The sequence below is a fragment of the Hypanus sabinus genome, chromosome 26, assembly GCF_030144855.1.
Source record: "Hypanus sabinus isolate sHypSab1 chromosome 26, sHypSab1.hap1, whole genome shotgun sequence".
NCBI lineage: Eukaryota > Metazoa > Chordata > Chondrichthyes > Myliobatiformes > Dasyatidae > Hypanus > Hypanus sabinus.
In genome coordinates this window covers 16178528-16189482 of record NC_082731.1, presented here as the reverse complement: position 1 = coordinate 16189482, position 10955 = coordinate 16178528, and positions in this window count along the sequence as shown.

The following is a 10955-nucleotide window of genomic DNA, read 5'->3' as shown; positions in this document are numbered from 1 at the left end:
GGAGCCTTGACTCGCCCCGCCTGGACACTTGTCTCGCCCCGCCTGGAGCCTTGACTCGCCCCGCCTGGAGCCTGGTCTCGCCCCGCCTGGAGCCTGGTCTCGCCCCGCCTGGAACCTTTACTCGCCCCGCCTGGACCCTTGTCTCGCCCCGCCTGGAGCCTTGACTCGCCCCGCCTGGAGCCTTGTCTCGCCCCGCCTGGAGCCTTGTCTCGCCCCGCCTGGAGCCTTGATTCGCCCCGCCTGGAGCCTTGACTCGCCCCGCCTGGACACTTGTCTCGCCCCGCCTGGAGCCTTGACTCGCCCCGCCTGGAGCCTTGTCTCGCCCCGCCTGGAGCCTAGTCTCGCCCCGCCTGGAGCCTTGATTCGCCCCGCCTGGAGCCTCGTCTTGCCTTGTCTCGCCTAGCCTGGAACCTCGCCTTGCCTTGTCTCGCCTCGCCTGGAACCTCGCCTCGCCTGGAGCCTTGACTCGCCCCGCCTGGAGCCCCGTCTTGCCTTGTCTCGCCTCGCCTGGAACCTCGCCTTGCCTTATGTCGCCTCGCCTGGAACCTCGCCTCGCCTGGAGCCTTGACTCGCCCCGCCTGGAGCCTTGTCTCGCCCCGCCTGCAGCCTTGTCTCGCCCCGCCTGGAGCCTTGACTCGCCCCGCCTGGAGCCTTGTCTCGCCCCGCCTGGAGACTTGTCTCGCACCGCCTGGAGCCTTGACTCGCCCCGCCAGGAGCCTTGACTCGCTCCGCCTGGAGCCTGGTCTCGCCCCGCCTGGAGCCTTGACTCGCCCCGCCTGGAGCCTGGTCTCGCCCCGCCTGGAACCTTTACTCGCCCCGCCTGGAGGCTTGACTCGCCCCGCCTGGAGCCTTGTCTCGCCCCGCCTGGAGCCTTGTCTCGCCCCGCCTGGACGCTTGACTCGCCCCGCCTGGAGCCTTGTCTCGCCACGCCTGGAGCCTTGTCTCGCCCCGCCTGGAGCCTTCTCTCGCCCCGCCTGGACCCTTGTCTCGCCCCGCCTGGAGCCTTGACTCGCCCCGCCTGGAGTCTTCTCTCGCCCCGCCTGGAGCCTTGTCTCGCCCCGCCTGGAGCCTTGTCTCGCCCCGCCTGGTGCCTTGTCTCGCCCCGCCTGGAGCCTTGACTCGCCCCGCCTGCAGCCTTGTCTCGCCCCGCCTGGAGCCTTGTCTCGCCCCACCTGGAGCCTTGACTCGCCCCGCCTGGAGCCTTGACTCGCCCCGCCTGGAGCCTTGTCTCGCCCCGCCTGGAGCCTTGACTCGCCCCGCCTGGAGCCTTGATTCGCCCCGCCTGGAGCCTTGATTCGCCCCGCCTTGAGCCTTGTCTCGCCCCGCCTGGAGCCTTGATTATCCCCGCCTGGAGCCTTGATTCGCCCCGCCTGGAGCCCTGATTATCCCCGTCTGGAGCCTTGATTCGCCCCGCCTGGAGCCTTGTCTCGCCCCGCCTGGAGCCTTGTCATGCCCCGCCTGGAGCCTCGTCTTGCCTCGCCTGGAACCTCGCCTTGCCTTGACTCGCCCCGCCTGGAGCCTTGATTCGCCCCGCCTGGAGCTTCGTCTTGCCTTGTCTCGCCTCGCCTGGAACCTCGCCTTGCCTTCTCTCGCCTCGCCTGGAACCTCGCCTCGCCTGGAGCCTTGATTCGCCCAGCCTGGAGCCTCGTCTTGCCTTGTCTCACCTCGCCTGGAACCTCGGCTTGCCTTGTGTCGCCTCGCCTGGAACCTCGCCTCGCCTGGAGCCTTGACTCGCCCCGCCTGGAGCCTTGTCTCGCCCCGCCTGGAGCCTTGTCTCGCCCCGCCTGGAGCCTTGTCTCGCCCCGCCTGGAGCCTTGACTCGCCCCGCCTGGAGCCTTGTCTCGCCATGCCTGGAGCCTTGACTCTCCCCGCCTGGAGCCTTGTCACGCCCCGCCTGGAGCCTTGACTCGCCCCGCCTGGAGCCTTGTCTCGCCCCGCCTGGAGCCTTGTCTCGCCCCGCCTGGAGCCTTGTCTCGCCCCGCCTGGAGCTTTGACTCGCCCCGCCTGGAGCCTGGTCTCGCCCCGCCTGGAACCTAGACTAGCCCCGCCTGGATCCTTGACTCGCCCCGCCTGGAGTCTTCTCTCGCCCCGCCTGGAGCCTTGTCTCGCCCCGCCTGGAGCCTTGTCTCGCCCCGCCTGGAGCCTTGTCTCGCCCCGCCTGGAGCCTTGACTCGCCCCGCCTGCAGCCTTGTCTCGCCCCGCCTGGAGCCTTGATTCGCCCCGCCTGGAGCTTCGTCTTGCCTTGTCTCGCCTCGCCTGGAACCTCGCCTCGCCTGGAGCCTTGACTCGCCCCGCCTGGAGCCATGTCTCGCACCGCCTGGAGCCTTGTCTCGCCCCGTCTGGAGCCTTGACTCGCCCCGCCTGGAGCCTTGTCTCGCCCCGCCTGGAGACTTGACTCTCCCTGCCTGGAGCCTTGTCACGCCCCGCCTGGAGCCTTGATTATCCCCGCCTGGAGCCTTGATTCGCCCCGCCTGGAGCCCTGATTATCCCCGTCTGGAGCCTTGATTCGCCCCGCCTGGAGCCTTGATTCGCCCCGCCTGGAGCCCTGATTATCCCCGTCTGGAGCCTTGATTCGCCCCGCCTGGAGCCTTGATTCGCCCCGCCTGGAGCTTCGTCTTGCCTTGTCTCGCCTCGCCTGGAACCTCGCCTTGCCTTCTCTCGCCTCGCCTGGAACCTCGCCTCGCCTGGAGCCTTGATTCGCCCAGCCTGGAGCCTCGTCTTGCCTTGTCTCGCCTCGCCTGGAACCTCGCCTTGCCTTGTGTCGCCTCGCCTGGAACCTCGCCTCGCCTGGAGCCTTGACTCGCCCCGCCTGGAGCCTTGTCTCGCCCCGCCTGGAGCCTTGTCTCGCTGCGCCTGGAGCCTTGACTCGCCCCGCCTGGAGCCTTGTCTCGCTCCGCCTGGAGCCTTGACTCTCCCCGCCTGGAGCCTTGTCACGCCCCGCCTGGAGCCTTGTCACGCCCCGCCTGGAGCCTTGTCTCGCCCCGCCTGGAGCCTTGACTCGCCCCGCCTGGAGCCTTGACTCGCCCCGCCTGGAGCCTGGTCTCGCCCCGCCTGGAGCCTTGACTCGCCCCGCCTGGAGCCTGGTCTCGCCCCGCCTGGAGCCTGGTCTCGCCCCGCCTGGAGCCTGGTCTCGCCCCGCCTGGAACCTTTACTCGCCCCGCCTGGAGCCTTGACTCGCCACGCCTGGAGCCTTGTCTCGCCCCGCCTGGAGCCTTCTCTCGCCCCGCCTGGAGCCTTGTCTCGCCCCGCCTGGAGCCTTGATTCGCCCCGCCTGGAGCCTTGACTCGCCACGCCTGGACACTTGTCTCGCCCCGCCTGGAGCCTTGACTCGCCCCGCCTGGAGCCTGGTCTCGCCCCGCCTGGAGCCTGGTCTCGCCCCGCCTGGAACCTTTACTCGCCCCGCCTGGACCCTTGTCTCGCCCCGCCTGGAGCCTTGACTCGCCCCGCCTGGAGCCTTGTCTCGCCCCGCCTGGAGCCTTGTCTCGCCCCGCCTGGAGCCTTGATTCGCCCCGCCTGGAGCCTTGACTCGCCCCGCCTGGACACTTGTCTCGCCCCGCCTGGAGCCTTGACTCGCCCCGCCTGGAGCCTTGTCTCGCCCCGCCTGGAGCCTAGTCTCGCCCCGCCTGGAGCCTTGATTCGCCCCGCCTGGAGCCTCGTCTTGCCTTGTCTCGCCTAGCCTGGAACCTCGCCTTGCCTTGTCTCGCCTCGCCTGGAACCTCGCCTCGCCTGGAGCCTTGACTCGCCCCGCCTGGAGCCCCGTCTTGCCTTGTCTCGCCTCGCCTGGAACCTCGCCTTGCCTTATGTCGCCTCGCCTGGAACCTCGCCTCGCCTGGAGACTTGACTCGCCCCGCCTGGAGCCTTGTCTCGCCCCGCCTGGAGCCTTGTCTCGCCCCGCCTGGAGCCTTGACTCGCCCCGCCTGGAGCCTTGTCTCGCCCCGCCTGGAGACTTGTCTCGCACCGCCTGGAGCCTTGACTCGCCCCGCCAGGAGCCTTGACTCGCCCCGCCTGGAGCCTGGTCTCGCCCCGCCTGGAGCCTTGACTCGCCCCGCCTGGAGCCTGGTCTCGCCCCGCCTGGAACCTTTACTCGCCCCGCCTGGAGCCTTGACTCGCCCCGCCTGGAGCCTTGTCTCGCCCCGCCTGGAGCCTTGTCTCGCCGCGCCTGGACGCTTGACTCGCCCCGCCTGGAGCCTTGTCTCGCCACGCCTGGAGCCTTGTCTCGCCCCGCCTGGAGCCTTCTCTCGCCCCGCCTGGACCCTTGTCTCGCCCCGCCTGGAGCCTTGACTCGCCCCGCCTGGAGTCTTCTCTCGCCCCGCCTGGAGCCTTGTCTCGCCCCGCCTGGAGCCTTGTCTCGCCCCGCCTGGAGCCTTGTCTCGCCCCGCCTGGAGCCTTGACTCGCCCCGCCTGCAGCCTTGTCTCGCCCCGCCTGGAGCCTTGTCTCGCCCCACCTGGAGCCTTGACTCGCCCCGCCTGGAGCCTTGACTCGCCCCGCCTGGAGCCTTGTCTCGCCCCGCCTGGAGCCTTGACTCGCCCCGCCTGGAGCCTTGATTCGCCCCGCCTGGAGCCTTGATTCGCCCCGCCTTGAGCCTTGTCTCGCCCCGCCTGGAGCCTTGATTATCCCCGCCTGGAGCCTTGATTCGCCCCGCCTGGAGCCCTGATTATCCCCGTCTGGAGCCTTGATTCGCCCCGCCTGGAGCCTTGTCTCGCCCCGCCTGGAGCCTTGTCATGCCCCGCCTGGAGCCTCGTCTTGCCTCGCCTGGAACCTCGCCTTGCCTTGACTCGCCCCGCCTGGAGCCTTGTCTCGCCCCGCCTGGAGCCTTGTCTCGCCCCGCCTGGAGCCTTGATTCGCCCCGCCTGGAGCCTTGACTCGCCCCGCCTGGACACTTGTCTCGCCCCGCCTGGAACCTTTACTCGCCCCGCCTGGACCCTTGTCTCGCCCCGCCTGGAGCCTTGACTCGCCCCGCCTGGAGCCTTGTCTCGCCCCGCCTGGAGCCTTGTCTCGCCCCGCCTGGAGCCTTGATTCGCCCCGCCTGGAGCCTTGACTCGCCCCGCCTGGACACTTGTCTCGCCCCGCCTGGAGCCTTGACTCGCCCCGCCTGGAGCCTTGTCTCGCCCCGCCTGCAGCCTAGTCTCGCCCCGCCTGGAGCCTTGATTCGCCCCGCCTGGAGCCTCGTCTTGCCTTGTCTCGCCTAGCCTGGAACCTCGCCTTGCCTTGTCTCGCCTCGCCTGGAACCTCGCCTCGCCTGGAGCCTTGACTCGCCCCGCCTGGAGCCCCGTCTTGCCTTGTCTCGCCTCGCCTGGAACCTCGCCTTGCCTTATGTCGCCTCGCCTGGAACCTCGCCTCGCCTGGAGACTTGACTGGCCCCGCCTGGAGCCTTGTCTCGCCCCGCCTGGAGCCTTGTCTCGCCCCGCCTGGAGCCTTGACTCGCCCCGCCTGGAGCCTTGTCTCGCCCCGCCTGGAGACTTGTCTCGCACCGCCTGGAGCCTTGACTCGCCCCGCCAGGAGCCTTGACTCGCCCCGCCTGGAGCCTGGTCTCGCCCCGCCTGGAGCCTTGACTCGCCCTGCCTGGAGCCTGGTCTCGCCCCGCCTGGAACCTTTACTCGCCCCGCCTGGAGCCTTGACTCGCCCCGCCTGGAGCCTTGTCTCGCCCCGCCTGGAGCCTTGTCTCGCCCCGCCTGGACGCTTGACTCGCCCCGCCTGGAGCCTTGTCTCGCCACGCCTGGAGCCTTGTCTCGCCCCGCCTGGAGCCTTCTCTCGCCCCGCCTGGACCCTTGTCTCGCCCCGCCTGGAGCCTTGACTCGCCCCGCCTGGAGTCTTCTCTCGCCCCGCCTGGAGCCTTGTCTCGCCCCGCCTGGAGCCTTGTCTCGCCCCGCCTGGAGCCTTGTCTCGCCCCGCCTGGAGCCTTGACTCGCCCCGCCTGCAGCCTTGTCTCGCCCCGCCTGGAGCCTTGTCTCGCCCCACCTGGAGCCTTGACTCGCCCCGCCTGGAGCCTTGACTCGCCCCGCCTGGAGCCTTGTCTCGCCCCGCCTGGAGCCTTGACTCGCCCCGCCTGGAGCCTTGATTCGCCCCGCCTGGAGCCTTGATTCGCCCCGCCTTGAGCCTTGTCTCGCCCCGCCTGGAGCCTTGATTATCCCCGCCTGGAGCCTTGATTCGCCCCGCCTGGAGCCCTGATTATCCCCGTCTGGAGCCTTGATTCGCCCCGCCTGGAGCCTTGTCTCGCCCCGCCTGGAGCCTTGTCATGCCCCGCCTGGAGCCTCGTCTTGCCTCGCCTGGAACCTCGCCTTGCCTTGACTCGCCCCGCCTGGAGCCTTGATTCGCCCCGCCTGGAGCTTCGTCTTGCCTTGTCTCGCCTCGCCTGGAACCTCGCCTTGCCTTCTCTCGCCTCGCCTGGAACCTCGCCTCGCCTGGAGCCTTGATTCGCCCAGCCTGGAGCCTCGTCTTGCCTTGTCTCGCCTCGCCTGGAACCTCGCCTTGCCTTGTGTCGCCTCGCCTGGAACCTCGCCTCGCCTGGAGCCTTGACTCGCCCCGCCTGGAGCCTTGTCTCGCCCCGCCTGGAGCCTTGTCTCGCCCCGCCTGGAGCCTTGTCTCGCCCCGACTGGAGCCTTGACTCGCCCCGCCTGGAGCCTTGTCTCGCCATGCCTGGAGCCTTGACTCTCCCCGCCTGGAGCCTTGTCACGCCCCGCCTGGAGCCTTGTCACGCCCCGCCTGGAGCCTTGTCTCGCCCCGCCTGGAGACTTGACTCGCCCCGCCTGGAGCCTTGACTCGCCCCGCCTGGAGCCTGGTCTCGCCCCGCCTGGAGCCTTGACTCGCCCCGCCTGGAGACTGGTCTCGCCCCGCCTGGAGCCTGGTCTCGCCCCGCCTGGAACCTTTACTCGCCCCGCCTGGAGCCTTGACTCGCCCCGCCTGGAGCCTTGTCTCGCCCCGCCTGGAGCCTTGTCTCGCCCCGCCTGGAGCCTTATCTCGCCCCGCCTGGACCCTTGTCTCGCCACGCCTGGAGCCTTGACTCGCCCCGCCTGGAGCCTTGTCTCGCCCCGCCTGGAGCCTTGTCTCGCCCCGCCTGGAGCCTTGATTCGCCCCGCCTGGAGCCTTGACTCGCCCCGCCTGGACACTTGTCTCGCCCCGCCTGGAACCTTTACTCGCCCCGCCTGGACCCTTGTCTCGCCCCGCCTGGAGCCTTGACTCGCCCCGCCTGGAGCCTTGTCTCGCCCCGCCTGGAGCCTTGTCTCGCCCCGCCTGGAGCCTTGATTCGCCCCGCCTGGAGCCTTGACTCGCCCCGCCTGGACACTTGTCTCGCCCCGCCTGGAGCCTTGACTCGCCCCGCCTGGAGCCTTGTCTCGCCCCGCCTGGAGCCTAGTCTCGCCCCGCCTGGAGCCTTGATTCGCCCCGCCTGGAGCCTCGTCTTGCCTTGTCTCGCCTAGCCTGGAACCTCGCCTTGCCTTGTCTCGCCTCGCCTGGAAACTCGCCTCGCCTGGAGCCTTGACTCGCCCCGCCTGGAGCCCCGTCTTGCCTTGTCTCGCCTCGCCTGGAACCTCGCCTTGCCTTATGTCGCCTCGCCTGGAACCTCGCCTCGCCTGGAGCCTTGACTCGCCCCGCCTGGAGCCTTGTCTCGCCCCGCCTGGAGCCTTGTCTCGCCCCGCCTGGAGCCTTGACTCGCCCCGCCTGGAGCCTTGTCTCGCCCCGCCTGGAGACTTGTCTCGCACCGCCTGGAGCCGTGACTCGCCCCGCCAGGAGCCTTGACTCGCCCCGCCTGGAGCCTGGTCTCGCCCCGCCTGGAGCCTTGACTCGCCCCGCCTGGAGCCTGGTCTCGCCCCGCCTGGAACCTTTACTCGCCCCGCCTGGAGCCTTGACTCGCCCCGCCTGGAGCCTTGTCTCGCCCCGCCTGGAGCCTTGTCTCGCCCCGCCTGGACGCTTGACTCGCCCCGCCTGGAGCCTTGTCTCGCCACGCCTGGAGCCTTGTCTCGCCCCGCCTGGAGCCTTCTCTCGCCCCGCCTGGACCCTTGTCTCGCCCCGCCTGGAGCCTTGACTCGCCCCGCCTGGAGTCTTCTCTCGCCCCGCCTGGAGCCTTGTCTCGCCCCGCCTGGAGCCTTGTCTCGCCCCGCCTGGAGCCTTGTCTCGCTCCGCCTGGAGCCTTGACTCGCCCCGCCTGCAGCCTTGTCTCGCCCCGCCTGGAGCCTTGTCTCGCCCCACCTGGAGCCTTGACTCGCCCCGCCTGGAGCCTTGACTCGCCCCGCCTGGAGCCTTGTCTCGCCCCGCTTGGAGCCTTGATTCGCCCCGCCTGGAGCCTTGATTCGCCCCGCCTTGAGCCTTGTCTCGCCCCGCCTGGAGCCTTGATTATCCCCGCCTGGAGCCTTGATTCGCCCCGCCTGGAGCCCTGATTATCCCCGTCTGGAGCCTTGTCTCGCCCCGCTTGGAGCCTTGATTCGCCCCGCCTGGAGCCTTGATTCGCCCCGCCTTGAGCCTTGTCTCGCCCCGCCTGGAGCCTTGATTATCCCCGCCTGGAGCCTTGATTCGCCCCGCCTGGAGCCCTGATTATCCCCGTCTGGAGCCTTGATTCGCCCCGCCTGGAGCCTTGTCTCGCCCCGCCTGGAGCCTTGTCATGCCCCGCCTGGAGCCTCGTCTTGCCTCGCCTGGAACCTCGCCTTGCCTTGACTCGCCCCGCCTGGAGCCTTGATTCGCCCCGCCTGGAGCTTCGTCTTGCCTTGTCTCGCCTCGCCTGGAACCTCGCCTTGCCTTCTCTCGCCTCGCCTGGAACCTCGCCTCGCCTGGAGCCTTGATTCGCCCAGCCTGGAGCCTCGTCTTGCCTTGTCTCGCCTCGCCTGGAACCTCGCCTTGCCTTGTGTCGCCTCGCCTGGAACCTCGCCTCGCCTGGAGCCTTGACTCGCCCCGCCTGGAGCCTTGTCTCTCCCCGCCTGGAGCCTTGTCTCGCCCCGCCTGGAGCCTTGTCTCGCCCCGCCTGGAGCCTTGACTCGCCCCGCCTGGAGCCTTGTCTCGCCATGCCTGGAGCCTTGACTCTCCCCGCCTGTAGCCTTGTCACGCCCCGCCTGGAGCCTTGTAACGCCCCGCCTGGAGCCTTGTCTCGCCCCGCCTGGAGACTTGACTCGCCCCGCCTGGAGCCTTGACTCGCCCCGCCTGGAGCCTGGTCTCGCCCCGCCTGGAGCCTTGACTCTCCCCGCCTGGAGCCTGGTCACGCCCCGCCTGGAGCCTGGTCTCGCCCCGCCTGGAACCTTTACTCGCCCCGCCTGGAGCCTTGACTCGCCCCGCCTGGAGCCTTGTCTCGCCCCGCCTGGAGCCTTGTCTCGCCCCGCCTGGAGCCTTGTCTCGCCCCGCCTGGACCCTTGTCTCGCCCCGCCTGGAGCCTTGACTCGCCCCGCCTGGAGCCTTGTCTCGCCCCGCCTGGAGCCTTGTCTCGCCCCGCCTGGAGCCTTGATTCGCCCCGCCTGGAGCCTTGACTCGCCCCGCCTGGACACTTGTCTCGCCCCGCCTGGAACCTTGACTCGCCCCGCCTGGAGCCTTGTCTCGCCCCGCCTGGAGCCTAGTCTCGCCCCGCCTGGAGCCTTGATTCGCCCCGCCTGGAGCCTCGTCTTGCCTTGTCTCGCCTAGCCTGGAACCTCGCCTTGCCTTGTGTCGCCTCGCCTGGAACCTCGCCTCGCCTGGAGCCTTGACTCGCCACGCCTGGAGCCTCGTCTTGCCTTGTCTCGCCTCGCCTGGAACCTCGCCTTGCCTTGTGTCGCCTCGCCTGGAACCTCGCCTCGCCTGGAGCCTTGACTCGCCCCGCCTGGAGCCTTGTCTCGCCCCGCCTGGAGCCTTGTCTCGCCCCGCCTGGAGCCTTGACTCGCCCCGCCTGGAGACTAGTCTCGCCCCGCCTGGAGCCTTGACTCTCCCCGCCTGGAGCCTTGTCACGCACCGCCTGGAGCCTTGTCACGCCCCGCCTGGAGACTTGTCTCGCCCCGCCTGGAGCCTTGACTCGCCCCGCCTGGAGCCTTGACTCGCCCCGCCTGGAGCCTGGTCTCGCCCCGCCTGGAGCCTTGACTCGCCCCGCCTGGAGCCTGGTCTCGCCCCGCCTGGAACCTTTACTCGCCCCGCCTGGAGCCTTGACTCGCCCCGCCTGGAGCCTTGTCTCGCCCCGCCTGGAGCCTTGTCTCGCCCCGCCTGGAGGCTTGACTCGCCCCGCCTGGAGCCTTGTCTCGCCCCGCCTGGAGCCTTGTCTCGCCCCGCCTGGAGCCTTCTCTCGCCCCGCCTGGACCCTTGTCTCGCCCCGCCTGGAGCCTTGACTCGCCCCGCCTGGAGCCTTGTCTCGCCCCGCCTGGAGCCTTGTCTCGCCCCGCCTGGAGCCTTGATTCGCCCCGCCTGGAGCCTCGTCTTGCCTTGTCTCGCTTCGCCTGGAACCTCGCCTTGCCTTGTCTCCGCTCGCCTGGAACCTCGCCTCGCCTGGAGCCTTGATTCGCCCCGCCTGGAGCCTCGTCTTGCCTTGTCTCGCCTCGCCTGGAACCTCGCCTTGCCTTGTCTCGCCTCGCCTGGAACCTCGCCTCGCCTGGAGCCTTGACTCGCCCCGCCTGGAGCCATGTCTCGCCCCGCCTGGAGCCTTGTCTCGCCCCGTCTGGAGCCTTGACTCGCCCCGCCTGGAGCCTTGTCTCGCCCCGCCTGGAGACTTGACTCTCCCTGCCTGGAGCCTTGTCACGCCCCGCCTGGAGCCTTGTCTCGCCCCGCCTGGAGCCTTGACTCGCCCCGCCTGGAGCCTTGTCTCGCCCCGCCTGGAGCCTTGTCTCGCCCCGCCTGGAGCCTTGTCTCGCCCCGCCTGGAGCTTTGACTCGCCCCGCCTGGAGCCTGGTCTCGCCCCGCCTGGAACCTAGACTAGCCCCGCCTGGATCCTTGACTCGCCCCGCCTGGAGTCTTCTCTCGTCCCGCCTGGAGCCTTGTCTCGCCCCGCCTGGAGCCTTGTCTCGCCCCGCCTGGAGCC